At 37.8% G+C, this 19,051-nt stretch overlaps 1 protein-coding gene across 8 annotated transcripts in view; it reads right to left on the bottom strand.

Moving 5' to 3' along the window:
* LOC149574861 (uncharacterized) overlaps positions 1 to 19,051 on the bottom strand; it is a 217,364-nt gene that overhangs the window by 95,211 nt on the left and 103,102 nt on the right. The gene's annotated exons all lie outside the window — the stretch shown is intronic.

Below are 19,051 nucleotides of genomic sequence, written 5' to 3'. Positions count from 1 at the left end.
GAGATGTGATGAAAATGATGAAAGAATTGAAGGCCGAGAAAGGAACCAATAAACTAATGAACTATAGTGTACTAAGTGCAAATTTGAAGGGCACACAAAAGGTGATTGTCCTAAAATGATGTTTTGTGAGATCTTCCATGGATCATTTAATATAGGAGTGTTCATATAATTTGAAGACTATAAGGACACAAGTACTCTTTACATAGGGAGAGTCTATTGCATTGAAAAAAAAAATGGATTGCCAAGTGATTACAAAATAAAAACAGAATCAAATGCAATATGACTCAAGAGGACATCCTATCATAGAGTGCCAAAGGTAATGGCAAGGGTCATTTCACACAGGGTTGTTAGAGTGAGCAGAGAAACGAGAATTGTTTGTGCAAGTGGTGTGGTCCAAGGAACCATGAGGATACTGATTGTGCAAAACAAAAGGGAGTAAACACGTTGGAAACAAAGGAGCTAGATAAGTATTGGTGATCACCATACTCCAAACTAAGAAGGTAGTGTATCCCGATCCTCTACGAAGAAGGAAAGACGTTGAGAGGCAAAGGATAACATTGAATGGGCGATGGCAAAGGAGAGAAGGGTCTCGAATGATGCTACAAGTACTCCACTATGGCCAGTATTGGAGAAAACTGTCATGAGATTTTTACATCCCCTATCGGGCTTCCCCTCTCTTCACATGTATGTAAATAAAATTTCCATAAATCTATTTACTGTTTCCTTTGAAGCTATACTTGTCAACTTGGTGTGTTCTCCATTTAAATTTGTTTACATTGATTTTATCTATCATGTAGAACTAAATATTTGTGTTTCTCATCACCTCATCATGTATATATGATGGAAATATGTTACTCCCTTTCAAGATCTTTTCATTGAGTTTGCATTCTTATGTCTTCATTTTAGTTCAACTCTCCTTGTGTATTTTATTTGTATTCAATGTTATATATACTTGGAAGAATACCCTTAACATGCCACTTTCCCTCTCTTGCATATTCCTCAAACTCTAACACTTATATACCTTATTGTAGCTTTTCATGAATGAGGGCGACTCTTAGAATGTAATGTCCCCAATTTTAGCGGGTTCTTGTAGTTGGCTTGGTCAGTTCACCATTGTGACCCTCACGAGCTGCAGTGGGATTTAAGGGTCTCAATTGTGGGGTTATAGGCTTTTTAGCAGCCTATGTTGTGTTTTGGCTCCAATTAAAGGACTTACTATTTATAGTAAGTCAAACTGTTGGTTCTAATGAACTCAGTTGAGTTAGAGGAGTTGGGTGATTCTCTCAGTTTTTATTTCGAGCTTCCAGTTTAGGCTCCAAGAATCTTGGAGGAAGCGTCTATTTATAGTAAGTCACCCTGTCAGGTTCATTCATCGCCTTTCATCATTAGGATCACTTTGGTGTTGTCAGAGTTTGATTCTGATGCTTCTTCAGTTGTTTTCGCAAGACAGGTGAATTATTATTATTATTCATCTAAATAAGATGAGGTTGCTATTTTTGTTGGTTTTGTTGGTTGGTCACCTCAGTATCATAGCTTGTTGGAATCGAGACGAAAAGTTTTAAATCGTGGGAACAAGAAACAGTGGCTTTGCATGTCAAAATAATAAGTTATGGTGGAAAAGGTCATTTTTGGAGGCAAAAGCAATTAATAAATTATATTAATGGCACTTTATTATATTTTAATGTTGTGTAGAGGAAGCTTCTTAAGTGGAGTTCTTTTGGGAAACTGGTGCCATTTGGAGATTATAAATATGAAGACATTTGATGAGAAAAGCATCCAATTATTTGATTATCTTATATTTCTTTGTTGTCTTTGTGACACTTCTAAAGATCTGAAATTTTGTGCCCTTGCTTAAGTATAAGGGTTTAGGATCTACAACTGAAGTATTGTAGATTCAATTCTGAGATTGCTTGGCAAATTGTGCTGAGGTATACGATTTTTCATTTCTCCTACTATATTAATTGTTGCTAAAGAGAAGTTTAATTTTTCTTGCTGTTGGAGGTTGTTATGGAATTTGTGAAGGGATTCACTGGAATTGTTATATCAAATTGTCTGTTGGTTAATTTGGAGTTGGTTGAGTGTCAATTTATATCTGTTGTTGGGTGTTATTTTCTATCTGCAGTTGCATTTGTTTGTCGAAGAATTCTTTGTTGCTGCTAGTCTTCATTTCAAAGGGTTTCAAGGCATGTCTTACTTGTAAGTTCATGGATTGTAACTTCTAATTTTTCTAAGTATTGTTGATTTAGATAATAGGGGATATTTTATCAACTGGGTTGTTGGTATTTTGTGAAAATACTCAATTTCCAAGTTGATATTGAAATCTGGAATTTTTCAGCCGTATATTCTCTATGTAATATCTAAATATATGAGTTGAAATTATTATTGCAAAATCTTCTAGTTTGCTTCTATATTGTTGTATCAAAACTACAAAACCTCAAGGAAAAAAAAAGAAAGGAATTCTTCAGCACGGATTGTTTGAGAGTCAGTCCGGTTATTACAATGGTATTAGAGCTTGCTTGCAAAGTGTTTGACAAAATGTCAAACAACTAAATTATACAAGAATTTGGTGTTTGATGAAGTTATAACTAGTTGGGTTTATTACATAGAAGCTCATACTCGTTTATTAAAAGAAAACAAATACATCGACTCTTATATTAAAAGCACATTAGATATTTGACCTTGTTTGGGCTCATCCAAGTTTGGCCTCTCAAGTAATTGCAAGGCATTGATAATCATTTCACATTTGTAGCTTGCTTTTGACTTCTTCAATTGAAATTGTACTTTAACTTTATCCTTCAAGTTCATTCCTTGAGCATTTGTCTTTAAAAAGTCATTCCATCTTCACCATGTCTTAGATTTGAAAGTTGGGAGCCCCACAAATTGGGTGGAAATTAGGATCCACTAGGTCTTGGAGCCCCAAAAAGAGAGTGGGAATCTTGCCCTTCTTGGGCTCCATCACTTAGTTCATCTCCATCTTTTGCTCAATGTTAGACAATTTTCTTGCATCTTGCTCAAATTTTTCATTGGTTTCAAGTTTTCACTTCATCATTGAGGTTGAGGTCTTCATCACTTGCTTCAAATTTGTAAGGAGGCTGCACACTTGATCACATGATTGAACTTCAGAGTTTCCTTGAGATTGATAGATTTGGGAGCCCTACTAATGGGCAGAAATTTGGGCATGCTTGGGCTCTGAGCCCCAAGAACAAGGCAAAAATCACCATGCTCATGGGCTCCATCAGCTATGGTTGATGTTCAAAATTTAACCAAGTGTTATCTGTTTAACATGTTCAAATCAAACATTTTCATCAACACTCAACTCAATTCCCCATATTTGCCAAAGTTTTTCCTTCTCCATTTGAGATCAAATTTCAACTAAGTGTTAGAGAATGATTTGCAACTTAGACCTTGGCTTGCAATTAAGACTGACTTACATCTCAAACTTGCCCAAAAGTTCAGCTTATCAACCTTCGAGACTTGAAAATGTTGTCATACTACAACTAAAACTAGCAAACTACTAACTGCCAAAGAAAAAAGAAGGGGTCTCCATTCGCAATGGGGAATTTTTGTTTTACAACACAACAAAGTCAAGTTCCTACTCTAGGATACCGACTTATCCCATTTGATCTTGATGGGCAAGAAGAGACCACCACCGATGACCATGACTTGTAGAGAGAGCACTTAAAAGCAATTTTGTGACTTGATATATGAAGTTGTAGACTCTTGGATTTAACAACAATGAAACTTTGTATTCATTAACAACCAATATTTTCCTGTTTTCGTTCGCTTTTGTAAGAAATAGTTAAGCGAATCTTTGAGTTTAAATAAACTTCTTTTATTTAAATAAGCAACTTATTTGAAGATGGGCAATTCTACAGAAAACATTGAGGGATATAATAACACCATCCTCTAGCTAAGTTGGACCAGCTCCTTAGGATGATGCTTGACACTCAAAACTGGATTTTAAATTTGGGAAAGAAGGTTGACGAACCTCCTAATCAATGGAAGATAAACATGAGTTGCAATCTAGATATATAACCCATAATTTTGAACAGACATTTTAGAGTGGTCTAGTGGTAAAGTTCTCCAAAAACTTTAATCATAATGAAAAACATAACCAGCTAGCCACTAAAATCTCTCTGTGTGATGTCCTAAAGGTAATTTCCCTCCCGAAGGTGATTTGCAGTGTGAAGATGATTTTCCTCTCGAAGGTGATTTTGTTTGTATAACTTCCCTCTAATGTCTGAAGTAAGACTTGGACAATTTTGGTTGTACGTCTCTACTCACTTCCACACGGAAATGGAATTGTCAATAATTTGTCACTGACAAATAATCATAGATAAATGCAAGATGTTCGGCACTGAGAGATGCAAAGAGAAATAATGATGCTACAAACAAAATACTAGAATATTGGAATGCTTCAGTTACGAATATTATTTGATTATGAAGACCACAAATTTGAGGCACAACATGAAATATCAAAACAATATTTCCAACAATAAACTAGGGTGAGGAATGGCTCCAACCGAAATTGCAAATGCAGACTACGGAGGATATTGCACCTCCAAAATTGTAATAGCGCAGAACTCCAACTGCAATTCTCAAATACAAACAAAATTTCCAATTAACCATGACTTCCTACAATGCAAAACTCAGCCTTATAAAGGGCTCTGCAAATTTTCCTAAAGGGTTACAAATAGGTCGACATACTTTATTTATTATTTTATTACTTGGGCCCCGCTTATTAATTAATTAAAGGTCCATAATATTATTTAAATCATGGGACCACATAATTAATTAATTAAATTAAGTCACTTTACTAACAATTTAGGGCCATTAAAAATCCTTGTCATCCAAAGTTTTTCTTTCCCTCAAGCAATTTGTCATTAAATGATTTGACCACTACAAAGCTCCAGGGTTCCAAACCAAGTACAGATACCCACAATCGTATCTAGTGAAATATCCATGCTGCAAAATGACCATGTGCACACACCTGGAAGGAAGTGAGTAGAGTGAATCTCCATCAAGCTTTTGCTGCTCCACTTTGATATAAATGTTTCCATGCCTAGAGTCTCTAGGATCCCAGTGAAGTCAATCATCAAATGCAATGATGCTTGGATTCCAAGCTGTCATGCCATCATGCCAATTAATCACTTCCCAAAAATGATGGTCTAGAATCTCAAAACCCATCTGCAACTTGTTCTTCCCATATAGATGCCATTCTTTTTGGAAAGCAATGATCATGTATGTTGTATTCTACCAAAGGAAGAACTCCATGCTCAACAAAGTATAGACATTGCTCGTAAAGGATCACTAGTAGTGTTTGCATCTCCATGTGATTAATTGATCAATGTTGGCTTGGTTGGCTCCATGCAAGTACCCTCTTCAACCTTGTTGTTATCATGTGGGCTTAGGTTTTCTCCATTTGTAGGGATACTAGCAAATTCTTGCATATCCTCATGTAGCTCGCCATCTTCCTCATCACCCTTATTGTCAACACCAACCTCCTCGACCTTGTGCAGTTGAGACTTCAATTTTTCTTCACAATGCTTGAATAAATTATTGACCAATCTACATGTTGTAATAGAAGGAATACATTCTTGATTATGAATAGCCCATAGCATAGTTATAATAGGTTGGGATGTTACATCCATCCCCTCAATACATGAAATGATAATACTCTCCATGGAAGAAAAAATCTTCTTATCATGGTGCTCCTTTATTGTAACCAAAAAGTGATGAAATATATCGTGGATCAAATCTTGCAATCCTAGATTTCAAAGGAGCTTACTTCAATTTTTGCACAAATCTCCAGTATTGTAAATATTATAGAAAATCGATCACTATTAATGTCATCAAGGTTTTGAAAGCTATTAGTAATCGAGTACAATATCTTTGTCATGGTGTCATTGTCATATAGTACTCAAGGGGCTGAGATTCTCAAAATCTCACATAGAAATCTTGTAGCTACTAGCTTGATTTCCTTATCATAATGTCTCAAAAAACTAAGTTGTCTTAAGGTGATATCAATCAGAGCAAGGATCCTCTGTATAAATCTTGGAGGTGATTAGTTCATCTTACTCAAACATGCTTCCAAAATATATCAAATAGAATATCAACACCATCATTGAGCTCTTTGCCAATCTTTTGTAGTGCATTCAACCACCAATGTCCATCAATGGCCGACAAAGATCCAAACCCCCAAACTCTCAATCTCGCCCCAATAGGCTAGCAAGATCACCAACTCCGATACCACTGCTGAAAGCTCGTGATGTTCTCACATATAGCTCATCCCTTCAAAATGCTTTGGAGGATGGGAAAGGGTTTGAGTGGACATACAAACATTAGAAAACTTTTGAGTATTTGAAAGAGAGGTGACCACAACAATAATTTTTTGAAGTGTCATACCTCACTGGTCATTTTGTGGTTTTCACAAATACATTCAAGAAAGGATTAAGTGGGGTTCTCATGCAGGATGGGTAAGTAATTGCTAACGAATCAAGAAAATTAAAAAACTACGAGCAAAACTATGCACCCCACTATCTTGAACTTGTGGCTATTGTACACACTCTAGATGTGGCGACGCTATCTAATGGGAAAACCACTTTAACTTATTAGATCTGACCATTGGAAGCAACAAATATCATAAGAGATGGAGTTGTGTTACAAGTGCAACAATATTGTACATATTATTAGAGATTGCAGATTACAAACTAATCGATTTGAACCTAGTTATGGAAACAATGTGATAACATGTCAGATTTGCAACAATTTGGGACACGACAAGATTTTGTAGGATGACCAACATGAGAACACCAAGTATGAGGTCAAAAAACATGAACTACTAAAGGAGTGCAAACAACAATATGAGAAGGAATGAAAATAGCAATGAAAGGCAGAAAGAAAGTGTAAAAGAGCAAGTAGAATACTTCAATGAAACATTTATTAAGGAAAAGATACCTATAAGAACACAAGTATGGGTTGAAAAGACAAGTGTTAGATTTGAGAAGAAGTTGAAGTCAATTGTGGTGGCTGGAAAACCCTTATAAATCTAATCAATCATATTCATTACAAGAAACAGGGGATATCACACCACAAATTAATTATACCCTAAAAATGTTAACATACAGTTTTTGCGCACTTAGGAGCATGGAAATGATGTCTAGAAGCTACAGTTAACAGCACATAAAATTTTGAGGTCATATGTGACCTTGAAAAAGAAATTCAATCGACAGATTATAGTATCAACTTTTTGAGATTGCGTACTAGAACAATTAATGCTGAACGGATTTGTAATGAATAAAAGGACTTGAATCAATGTAATGAGCCATCGTTCAAGTATTGTGAGCCAAGAGATATTTGTGGAGGAGATTGAAGAGCAAATTGAGGAAGAATTTAAGTGCTTTCGGGCGGTTTTATGCTAAAAGCCCTAAATCCGAGATTTAAAAGTATTTATCTGAATCAACTGTGAAGTCATTTGAAATCTGTAAGAATGGATCAATCTTCATTTCATGAAATAATGGAGAAACCTAGATATAAGTTCAAAAGAGTTTCAATTGCACAATTGGGAGATGACCTTGCTGGGGCATTCTCACAAATACAAGACAGAGTAGTAATTGTTAAAAATGTACAATCTTATATCCACTGTAACTTTGAAACCCTAGGTGATAGCAACATTGGGAAAGAATTTGAGAAAATTTACAAGCAAGAAACGAGTTTCAAGGATGAGTTCAACCAATTAGGTCAACTGAAAATTGGACAGTTTCTATTTTGCTATGAATTTGAAAATGAAGATTGGGCTAGAATCATACTAAGCAGAATACATGACGACAAATTCTAGTGAGAAGATCAAGTAGTTGATATCACAAGTGATCTAATACATGAGGTAACTGGAGTTAGTAACAAGAGCAGAATTCCAATCAATGAAAGAATGTGAAGAAAATAGTACAAGCAAACACCAAGACAAAATGGAATGGTAGAGGCATGATGCTAAGCCTAATTGAACAAGATGATGTGAGATTTGTGAGAAAAATCTTAGCATATAAAATGAGTTCTAGTTCAAGAGAAGATGAAGTCTTTGCAGGCTTTACTAATGTAGCATATAAGATGTGTATTGACAGAATGTAAGTAAACCTATGTGAGATTCTAAAGCAACAATTGTTTGACAACTTGGAAAGGATTAAAAAGAACAAATATGCAACTTTCAGATTTGGATCTCTAATTACATACCTATTCTTCCATGTCATGAAAGGATTCCCAAATAGGCCTAAATCAAAATGGAAATCAGAGAAGTGTTCAATGGAATCAGTGAGCTATTACTATAGAAAGACACTTAAAGATTATATGATTATGACAATAACAAATTTATGAGATCATTCCAATCTGAAATGAAGAATAGAGTTAGGATTCCAAAGTCAGTTGTAGACAAATCTAAGAAGCAAATATGTTTCATGGTTGAGACTGATAAGACATGCCTGGAGGTAGTTGTACCCAGAGTGATGTTTGTTGACCCTTTGGGATATGAAGTCACTGAAACAAAGATTATTGAGCACGCAATTGAATTGTTAAAAGCAGATGTAAATGATGAATGTGAGCAATGGGGCACTATTGAAGATAGATTGACTAAAGCATTAGAGTTTTAAAACATCAAAGGCAGCCAAGAAATAAGTGCAAAGAGTTGAGAAAAGGATGCTCAAGGAAACAAGTATGACACATGAAGAATATGTAGAGGTAAAACAAGCTACAGCAGAGATGGAGGCAGCAAGCCAGAGCAACATATTGCTAGTACAACCTTTATCTGTTGCACCAAGTAGTCCACCATCGACAACGCCTACTTCAGTAGCACCTATTAGTGCTATCCCTACAGCAATTGAAGAACAAAAAGAGGAGGATGTAACAGTGATAAGTGAAATCAGTTCACCCATAGTGTCAAGAATATAATGTCCCTATTTTTGCCAACATTGGAGTTTCAGGGATTAGCCTATTGTTGTGATCCTCGTAGGCTAGTTATTGTGAATAGAGGATCTTCTAAGGCAGTGGCTTGGCTTGGGAGGATCTTATCATTTCCACAATTCAGTAAGCTACAGGTTGGTCTTCATTTGGCTCAATTGGACTTTGTTTGGGCTTAGTTTTGTGTACTTACTATTTGTGGTAAGTTGGGTGTTGATTGAGATGGATGCTTTCTAATTTTTTAAAGTGCATTTGGTCACATGGATAAATAATAGGTATGACTCTTATTTCGAACAGCATATTTAAATGATGAGTATTTTGGGAGTTATTATATTTTTAGTGGCCAAATTCTTATTAATTTATTAAATGGCTTATTATAAAGTTATAATTTCACTTAAGTTGAGAGTTGAGTTATCATTGGAAAGAGCTATTTATTAATTAGTTAAGCTAAGTCAAGTGAAAGAATCTAATGGAAGCTTCTAATTTATGTTGTGTGGTGAAGCTTCTTAAGTGAAGTTACATTTTGGCAACAAAAAGGGCATTTGGAGGTTATAAATACAAGCTCATTTGTTGAGAAAAGCACACTTGAATATTTACTATCTTTTGTTGCCTTTGTGGCTTTTCTAAGGTTCTGATTTTCAAATCCGTTGCTGAGGTATAAGGGTTTGATCTGAGGTTTTTGCTCCATTGCTGAAGTATAGTGGAGATTGGTTTCTTGTGAATTCTGAGATTTTCATGGTGGCTTCTCGTACTGTATTTCCTATGGCTGAGGAGCAATTGTTGGTTGGAATAATTCAATGTCTTCTCTTGTTGTATTGACTGTGGCTGAGAGGGCAATCCTATCTTGGAGAGTTTGGTAATTTATATCTCTAATTTCTGGTAATTTTTTATTTGGATTTTTGAAGGCTGGATGTTTGTGGTTTTGCTGGTGATAAAATCTTTATGTGATTGCAAGTGGGAATTGTCTAAAGCATACTAAGTTAATGAATAAATTCAGAATTTGTTGTGACCCATTTGTTGTTTTAGATTTAAATGTGCAAATTCACATGGCAGATTTATATACTAGTGCTTGATATTTATTTGAGCAATGTATAAGGCTAAGGTTAACTGAATTTGTGAACAATTGTTGCATTTTCCGACACCGTGTTTTGGAATTTTAAATACCATATTTTTAGTGATAATTGGGTTGTTTGCCAAGTGTTTGTTGAAATGTCAAATGTTTGAATAAGTGGTATTGCTAGAAGCATAACCGAACAAGGTTATTACAAAGAAGATCCGCAAGAACTACACCATCAGTGACACTTGCACCTATCAAGGAGGAAAAAGAGGAAGAGAAAAAGCAAGAAATTTCACCAAAAAAGATCGAAGAGGATTAAGGAAATGTGTAATGTCCCCGTTTTTGGCTAATCTGTGCAATTGATTGTGTTAGATCATCATAGCGACCCTCGTGAGCTGACAAGGTGTTTTGGGGGTCTCAGTTGATTACTTACTATTTTTAGTAAGTCTATTTTGGGCAATTGCTATTTTTAACAGCGTAGTGGATGACTTGGCAGTTGATCGTCACCTATAATTGATCAAGTTTAAAATTACTTGAGCTATTATTTATTTAAGATGATGTTGGAGCACTTTGATGGTACCAAGAGAGTTATAGCTCGAGCGTCGATTCATAAGCTCGATACATATTTGGCTTTGCATCCTATGTGTGAAGTGGACGCTATCAGATTTGGAGTGTTGCATCTGGATGGAGCTGCCCATGACTGGTGGTACCATGAGTTGGTTTCTTTGTGACATGATTAGATCACTTCCTACCAAGAGTTCGTGGATCGCCTGATTGAGAGATTTGATAGGAAGGATGCAGAGGTGTACTTCTGTGAGTTGGCTCAACTAAAGCAGTCTGGTGGATTGGAGAGCTACATCAGTGAGTTCCAGAGGCTTTCAGTCATGGTTTATGATATTTTGGAGCGCAGATGAGTGATGTTATTCATGGAGGGATTGATTGAGCCACTTTGTGGATGGGTGAAGTCATTGGACCCATCTTCTCTTTAGTTAGATATGAGGAAGGTGCGTGACTTGGAGTCCTCTTCTCGAAGCAAGGTTGCTTCGAAATCTTCTGCTCCTCTGCCTGATGATGAGGAATCCCCACCAATTGTTGAGGACAAGGGCAAGTCAGTGGGGAGATCTGATGACACTTCTAGAGAGGATTTGAGGAGGCATTAGCTTTGCTTTTGGTGCAAGGGGACTTTCTCTAAAGGTCATACTTGTGCGTTAAGACCAAAGGGTGCGGCGAATCGTGGTATGTGGGTTTACACTGATATGATTGAGGATGAGTCATCACAGCAGCATGAGGATGTCAATGAAGATGACCATACTAATGATAGAGTTTATATTGTGATGAGTATTTATAGTTTGGTATTTGACTCACATGTTTAGGATTTGCACTAGGTACAGAGTTGGCCTAAGCCTGAGTTGGATTGTTTACAGGATGACTGGGTAGGCATAATGAAGGAGAGTGTGTTGAGATCTCCTATGAATTCGCCAGTTAGTGATGTTCCAACTTTTACATCATCAATACAAATATTCGGTGCCATGTTGCAGGTTATGTTATGGGTCTTGATGATGGCATTGGCATTCAATTGGTTTAGTAAGGATGGGGACATCACTTGCTTCTTGTGGGATCCTGGTGGAAGTTTTTGTTTCATACTGGATTGCTTGAGGACAAGCAATTTCATGAAGGGAGGATTGTAATGTCCCCATTTTTGGCCAATCTTTGCAATTGATTGAGTTAGATCATCATAGCGACCCTCGTGAGCTGACAAGGTGTTTTGGGGGTCTCAGTTGATTACTTACTATTTTTAGTAAATCTATTTTGGGAAGTTGCTATTTTTAGCAGCATAGTGGATGACTTGGCAGTTGGTTGTCACCTATGGTTGATTAGGTTTAAAATTACTTGAGCTCTTATTTATTTAATCATTGAGTTGCATTATTATAATAATTTTTATATTATTATAAATAATGACTTAAAGAGATATTTCTAAAAAGCAAGTTGGAAAGTTTCTAGTGTTGAGTTCTTTTGGGAAACTTCCACGTTTTCTAAAGTGAAATTTTATAGAAACTTTTACCAACAAAAAAAGCTTATAAATGAGAGCTCTTTTCATTGGGAAAAGGCACACTTGATTCATATTTGATTTTGTGCCTTTGCGGCTTCTTCTTGAATTCTTAACTGTATGCCCTTACTGATGTATAAGGGTTGGAAATTCTGAAAATTGCACTTGCAATTTAGCTGCTGAGATATAGCTAAGATTGCCTAACTTCTCTACAGTCATCATTGTATCTAAGAAGTATTTTTTATTCCACTGCTGAAGTATAGTGGATTTGTTATTCACTTGATTCTCCTACTGTGCCCACTGTATCTAAGGAGACAGAGATTTTGAGGGTGGATGAATTGTTACTGCTGGAAATTGAAGAAGTTCGATTTGATTGAATAAATGTTGAGTGTGTGGTTTCCTGGAAAAAGGTATGGGTTGAGTTCAGTTTGGACGCAAGGCAAGGTTGCAAAGTATGACCAGGAAAGGGGCCGAATTTAATCCTTGTGCTACTGTGAGCCACCTATGGAGTGAGTTGAAATCATACACCAGTTATCATCTACTGCCATTGCAATTGGGGACGAAGTTATATGGAGTTTTGGGCGTGGCTCTCTGATTTGCGCTAGAAATCAGAGGTAGCAGTTGTGGGTCATCTCTGCCACGTTGGACATTACCTTTGCTACTAGCGGCCATTTGCAGAATTCTTTGGCGGCGCTTGCATTCACCATTGCCGGCATTTGCAAACACATATGGCAATCAGAATTCCTTGGCAGCTCCTACATTCACCATTGCCGGCAATCTACAAGTACATATGGCAATCAAGTTTTCCTAAGTTTGTAATTGCATTGAGTTGTTCAATAACAATAGTATTTCCTTGATAATAAATATGTTATAATTTGGAGTTGTTTGTATGATCGTAATACTCTCCTTGTGTTATCATACACTTTGCAAAATTCAGATATAGTTTTTTAAAGAAATTGAAAATAGAAAAAAGCAAATTTGTTCATTGGCTGATCAAGACTTGCAGTGGAAAACCAAGGGTTTTTACAAAATGGCCACTAGTCCCGAACCCAGCAAGAAACCAAAAGTTTTAATGATCTATGAGGGAAAAAAGACTAAAGAAGAGAAGGCAAGTACACCAAGAAAGATGAGGGGACAAATTTCCCCACCTCAGCCTCAACCACAACCACAACCACAATCACAAGAACTAAAGTTGAGAAGAAGAAAAAGAGTTGGAAACATGAAATTGGCCGAATGAATCAAATGATAATTAAGGATGGTAATCTAGCTCAGCTAAAGAAGTACTATGATCTTTATGATCCTTTGCAGAAGAGGCAACTGGAAAATGCAGCGATAAAATATATGATAGACTTCAAACAATTGTTTGTACATATTCATGGGAACATTCTAGAAGATTTATATAACAAAATGATTGAAAAGAAGCATAGAACAAAGGAAGAGGATAAGAAAATAAGGGAACAATTACTCATGAAATTCTATGACATTAGAAATGATGAAGAAAAAGAAGTCTTGACGAAAATTGCACCATTGCTAAGAAACAAAAGGAGATTAATATTATTAATGGGAGGTGTATATGATGAGGTAATAAAGGAGACTGAGGAGGCAATAATAAAAGTTATGACAGAATCAACACCCATTGCAGTAGCAGCAACAGAGGAAGAACATGATGATACAGTCATGGACATAGGAGATGCACCAAGCGAAGAAGATGACACCATGGTGATAGGGGGAGCTACAATCACTATTGATACTAGTAAAGACCCCTTTGCTAATGTTAAGTTGGCCCCCTTGCAGAACTGAAGAAAGATGAAGTTGGCAATTTGGAGAGAGTCTATATTGAAGACTACACCAGCACAGAGGATGAATAGGAAAATAAGAGAAAACATGATTCTAATGTTGTGCATAATCAGTTAGTACCTATAGAATTATCTTTAGTACCTATCCCTGTGAGCATAGAGTTTGCCATGACCCAAAAATGACGTACAAATCAATCTATTTTAATGCATATATAACATATTAATAATTATAGAGACCTTATCCATACTAATCAGTACACAATTTATATTAAATATATATATACTATTAATTTCAAATATTAAATATCAAAGGATAAATGTGTTAGCCGACTGGATGGTTCCAGCGGTATTTTGTATTTTGTAGCCGACGGTCCGGCGGTGTTCCTGTAGCCGACGGTCCGGCGGTGTTCTTGTAGCCGACGGTCCGGCGATGTTCCTGTAGCTGACGGTCCGGCGGTGTTTCTATATTCTGTAGCCAACGGTCCGGCGGTATTTCAGTATTCCGTAGCCGACGGTCCGGCGGTAAATAATTTGTAGCGGATAGGATATTTGTGGCCGACGGACTCCTTCGGGAAGGTTCGGCGGTAGTATTTATATCCCGTCTGGGATCATTGTAAACCATCATTCATCTACTATTGCAAATATAATTCTGCTGCTTGTGTTCATTGTCTGTATGCGTTCATTTACTTTACTTGTACGGTAAACATTTGGCGCAAGTTAGACCCCGCGGGCAACACCTGCCGGAGGTCCCGCGGGCAAGTCTACCCACGGGCAACAGTGGTTGGAGGACCCCGCGGGCGTCGAAGTTGGAGGCCCCGCGGGCAACAGCTGTCCGCGGCCAGTGAAGTTGAAAGTTCCGCGGGTCCACGGGCAAGAGACCCCCGCGGAGTGTGAAGCCGCGGGCTTACAATCATTTCCGCCAGAATTTTTAGCAGCCTCCGACGGTAAGAGAGAAGACTGCGGGCGACGACAGGAAGGCCGCAGGTAGGAGAAGAATGGGTCACGGGAAGAAAAAGAAAGGCCGCGGAGAGAAAAGAAAGGCCGCGGAGAGAACAAAAAGGCCGCAGGGAGAACAGGAAGGCCGCGGGTGATGCAGAGTCAGAGGTTCAGTACTTAAAAAAAAAAAAAAAAAAAAAAAATGTCGACAGAATCAAGTTGTTCAAAATGAGTGACAGATGATGCCAAAGGGAAGGGGACGCATTCGTGGTTGCCAGAAAGAGTGCAGAATCGGCAGATAATGACAGAAATGGTGTGATCCGTGCATTCCTATGTGGGTTGCGAAGTGTTAATTTGGTCTTGGCGGCGAGGAGCGCTGCCCCAGGACCCCGCAGGGGCGATGCCCCTCGACCCTGCCGGGGGCGTTGCCCCCTGGACCCCCAGTCGTGGCGGATATCAGCCGTGGGAGTCTGACCAGTTGAGAAGAGTTGAAGTTGCTGCAGGCATGGACTTTCTGTGTACCAGAGGCAGTGGGAGCAGGTGTTGGCTGTGAGGCTGTCTGGGTGGATGCGTAGAGAGCTCGAGAGGAGCTGATCATCCGGTTGGAGGTAGTGCAGCGACACTTGGCTTAGGGTACCGAGAAACTGAAAACAGAGAAAGCAGCACAGGTGGCTATCAAGGTCAGCTTGAGGAGACAGTATTGTGTTAGTAGAGGCTACAGATGTAACGGGATGAAGGTGACAGTGATGTGTCGGAAGCAGATTTCTCTTGTTGTAGTCACTCTGTAAATGTATTTTTTGCTAATTTGTCTCAGATATTGTCAGTCGTCAGGAGACGACTTTTCTTTTTGGGGGGGATGGTGTTAGCCGACTGGATGGTTCCAGCGGTATTTTGTATTTTGTAGCCGACGGTCGGCGGTGTTCTTGTAGCCGACGGTCCGGCGGTGTTTCTGTAGCCGACGGTCCGGCGATGTTCCTGTAGCTAACGGTCCGACGGTGTTTCTGTAGCCGACGGTCCGGCGGTGTTTCTGTAGCCGACGGTCCGGCAGTGTTCCTGTAGCCGACGGTCCGGCGGTGTTTCTGTAGCCGACGGTCCGGCGATGTTTCGGTATTCCGTAGCCGACGGTCCGGCGGTATTTCGGTATTCCGTAGCCGACGGTCCGGTGGTAAATAATTTGTAGCGGATAGAATATTTTTGGCCGACGGACTCCTTCGGGAAGGTTCGGCGGTAGTATTTATATCCCGTCTGGGATCATTGTAAACCATCATTCATCTACTATTGCAAATATAATTCTGCTGCTTGTGTTCATTGTCTGTATGCGTTCATTTACTTTACTTGTACGGTAAACAAAATGTAGGATTTGTTACTGTGATTAAGAAGACAACTAGTAAAGGCTCAACGAACACATCTTTTCATATATTCTATCTATTTGGTATATATAAAAGAATTACCAATCGAAAAATAAAAAGGCAAAGACCATTGATAAGAATTTCAGAAGAAGACAAAAATGGTAATACAATAGCCAACATCAATCAAAACGTCAAATTGATACAAGCAGTGACAGTGATAAAAGGCAGATTAATGTTTGAACAACCAAGAACAAAGAAGGAAATAAATCATATTGTATAAGACTCAATTTATCATTCGCATAACACAGGATAGTGGCACGAAGGACGTTGACTGGTTAAGCAAGGTTGACATGGTGAAAGCATGCTGGGATAGAGATCATCGTACCTGGTGACAGTAACCAAATCAATTACATCAGCAACAAACAGAAACAAAGACAAGCAAAGTCACTTGCCATCATGGACAAGTAAACTTGTTATTAGAATGCCAATCAAACATTATATTTGGACCATCGACAATATCAGAAGCAAACCATACACAGACCTAGTATAATAAAAGCCAATACATATAAGTTGATCATCGAAGAACAGAACAAAACAAATGATAAACAACAGCAGCAAACGGAGATAATAGGAAGCTATTGAAGAGTAGATAAAACAAACGATTACATATCCGCCAGCGTAGAAAAGAAATCAGAGCACGAAATAGAGGGCTAACAATCGGGGTAGAAGTGGCAGGTTGAGATCCAAATCATAACAGGCGGAACAGAAGCAGACAAACAAGGAGACCGGAGATATTATTCAGTATGGGCAGACATAAGCAGACCAGATAATGCATAGGACAGACCCCCAAAACAATTTGATAAGACACTCATACTTGGCACTGAGATTTGTGACAAAAGATAACGATAAAGATAGAGCAATGATAATAAGAGATAAAGAGACCCTTAAAGGTACATAGTGATTGCTTCATTAAACAGAGGATAATATTCCGAAGAGAATACAAGTTTAGAGGTATGTATATATTATAAACATATATTAGACAAGAACTATATAGTTCTTCTACAAACCAAGTTAATCTTGGTAGAGGACATTCATTGTGGATGTCAAGTTCCTCATAGGAGAACTCAGAGACTAGAGGACATTCGTAGTTGAATGTCGGGGTAGTGGTCACTCCTATGCATATGTTAGAGCTGAAGAGACTTGGTTAGAGGTGGGATTTCGATAAAGTAGTGTTATGATGAATACAGAGATCCCAGAGGCCTTAGGGAGACATTCTTCACATGACAATTGTCTAATCGAGTATTAGTTTTCATTAGAGGGCTAGGTAACCCGAGAAGAGTTCCTTGCGAAGAATTAGGAGGGTTAGTAAAGGATAATATTTAGATTGATATTTAATTAGTTTAATATTTTTAAAATGTTTTGGATTTCAAATATATATTTGTTATATTATACTAACGATCTACTGCAAGTTTCAGCACTCATTTCTTAATCTAGAAGTGGGAACATTATAGTGGTATCAGAGCTAATTTGGTAAAACAAAGTTGACAAAGTGACATCCAGCGCTATAGCTCTAAAGAGGACAAAGAAAGAAGAAGAAAAGGAGGAAGAAAAGAAAAACAAAGTGCAGGAAAAGAAAGATCGGATGGATGTTCAGCCATCCTAGTCACCAGTCCAACAAACACCTACAGTAGACGAAAGACAGATAGCAGTTGTGCAAACACATGCTAAGGCAGCTGAGTCTACACAAGCTAGTACTTCAAGATCCCCTCTTGAAGCACTAATCACTAGTTTGCCACACAATGTTACCAAGATGTTTGAGGGTAACATGGATATACAAAAGTATCTGCAGCTAACAACATTTTCACTCAATAAGATTGCAGAAGAATCAGGAAAGATGAGCATGAGTGCCTTGGGCACACTAGACAAAATGACAAAGAAGATGCAAGACATTGCTCAAATACAAGTGGATGACCCGGATATTGAGAAGAGAGCAGAGAAGACAGAGACAGAATTTGATTGGAAATTTTCTACATTGGTTGAAGTTGTAGCAGCAAAAGCTCAGGCCACACATGATGCTAATCTATTTAGCACTGTTTACAACAATATCACAAGTGACTTATCACTTTTTGATACGTGTATCAAGGTATTGAGGAAATGCTTTCAAGAAGGAAAGGACTTATGGAAAATGTACTTTATCTTTGAGTACACAAAAGACATTAGAGGAGAGATCAGAGAAAAGGAAGCAGAATTGAAGAGCATTGTGAATGAATTACAGAATCCAAATGCACAAATAACAGATCTGGAAGCAAGAATCAGCAATGTGCATGATGAGCTGAGATTACTTGAGCTTAGGAAGGAGAGAACCATAAACAGATTTTCATTGTTAAGGGAACACCTTACCTTGAAGATTGACCATGTGCAGAGACAACTTAAGGAATGCCCTGACACAAAGGATTCCTTCACCAAATTTGTTTATTTTGATTTATATGCAATAGAACTGGCATCCTATGGCTTATGTGCTCTAATCAGCATATCAAAAGCAATTAAGGATACATGGGACAAAGAATTCACCAACTTGAAGAGGAAATTTGGAGAGTGCATCGCACTCATAAACAATAAGCAAGCTTGACGATAGAGAAGGTACCAAACTTTTTGACATGTATATAGATTCTCACCTTTGTCACTGATGTCAAAGGGGGAGAGTAGTATAAGGAAAATTAGATACTTTATTGCAAGGAGTTATAATAAGGATAAAGTATAGTGAAAGGGGGAGTAAAGTATGTAAAGATGGAAAATATATGAAATGATCCACATTTTGCAAAAAAAAATTTCGTCATGTGAATAACTTCACAAATATTGGAATTTTGAAGATTTTGGGACTTAGCCAATTTTCCCACATGTTGTCATCAATACCAAAAGG

This window comes from Cupressus sempervirens, chromosome 2 (assembly GCF_028749045.1).
Source record: "Cupressus sempervirens isolate cs-2001-9-10 chromosome 2, ASM2874904v1, whole genome shotgun sequence".
NCBI classification, from domain to species: domain Eukaryota; kingdom Viridiplantae; phylum Streptophyta; class Pinopsida; order Cupressales; family Cupressaceae; genus Cupressus; species Cupressus sempervirens.
Note: the sequence above shows the minus strand (reverse complement) of the source record. Positions and strands in the feature narration are given on the sequence as shown.